This window comes from Sinocyclocheilus anshuiensis, unplaced genomic scaffold (genome assembly GCF_001515605.1).
Source record: "Sinocyclocheilus anshuiensis isolate Anshui unplaced genomic scaffold, SAMN03320099.WGS_v1.1 scaffold629, whole genome shotgun sequence".
Lineage (NCBI taxonomy): Eukaryota > Metazoa > Chordata > Actinopteri > Cypriniformes > Cyprinidae > Sinocyclocheilus > Sinocyclocheilus anshuiensis.
This window is the reverse complement of record NW_015536485.1, coordinates 25,280-26,642: the sequence shown is the minus strand read 5'-3', so window position 1 is coordinate 26,642 and position 1,363 is coordinate 25,280.

Sequence of the window (1,363 nt, the reverse complement as noted above, 5' to 3'; positions counted from 1 at the left end):
GTGCAGTTAGCCACTCATTTTGGTATTTGTGGCTCACAAGCTGTTTGAGACTGAGTGCGGCTTGTGTGCGCTCCACTAATATTGATCAGTTCTGGTGCGCACGTGTTTGGTGTAAGCGCGAAACCTGTGGGAATGACTAAAACAATGCGCAATACAAGCATTTAACCGGAGCGAATGAGACGTGTGTGAGAGAGAAGGGGTTGTCGGAGAGAAGTCAGCGAGAATGTGCGGCTGACATTATTGCCTGTGCCGCTGGTAACAAAACGGATTGGCTCGGATTCGGAAAGAAGTGAGACTGATATGCCGATCACCGATCCGGGCCGATCATGAGGAAAATCGGTCGATTCCGATCCTTGGCCGATCAATCGGTGCATCTCTAGTAACAAAGCACAAAGCGCGCATCAGCATTTGAAATTGAAAGCAGCCTTCTGTTAATGAGGTTCATATTTATAAGTCCACCCACATAAATGATGACTTCTTAGAGCATTTGCAAGGAAAATACAGACGGGCGAGACCGCACACTTCAAGTGTAACATCAAACAAAGCGCACCCTCACAGCGCATCCGGTGCAATGAAGCCAGCGAATGTCCTTGTAATTTGCTTCAACCTTTCCGAACTTTATGAAAGATTTTTTACAGAAGGTTCGAGTGGTCTATGTGTCTGAGGAATTGGAAGCAAGCAGAATACGGGTGTTTCTAAAGCAAACTCAGCGTCATCGCGCATCTGGTTAAAAACTAAGCTCAAGAATCGATTCTGAAATTCTCAGAGAGAGATTCGTTGGAGAGAGAATCTCGATGCATTGATTAGGGATGTCAACGATTAATCGACGATCGATTAATTGTCGATAAGAGATGCAATCGATTAAAGCTATCGATGGTCGATTAAGCTATTTAATTTTGGGCTGCATGCGGCTCATGAGCAAAACGCGTGCGAGCGGCTGTGAGTGACGGTGACCAGGGCCGGCACTAGCTATAGGCAGAGCAGGCGATTGCCTAGTGCCTCGGGCTTTGAGGCGGGGCCTCCATAACCGTAACATCCAGAGTTGCCAAGTTCGCTTATAATATGAGACTTTGGGCGGCTTCTTTTTTTTATTTTTTTATTTTTTTGTTAAGTTGCGTGAAAAAATCCTGGGTCGTGGGTTGCGGTTTTTGGGCTTATTTTAAAAAATAGGGTTGCCTGTAAGGAAAATCTGACAAGCAACTTAGTTTCTTTACATTTATTTTCACCGTATTCTCCAGTGCATTGAATGAAACGCTGTCTGCTCATAGTTAATAGGCAATCAGTGCAATAATAAATGTAAAAGGTAATTTTTTTTTTATTTTGAATTTTTTTTTTTTTTTAATGTATTAATTATCACGGCCTA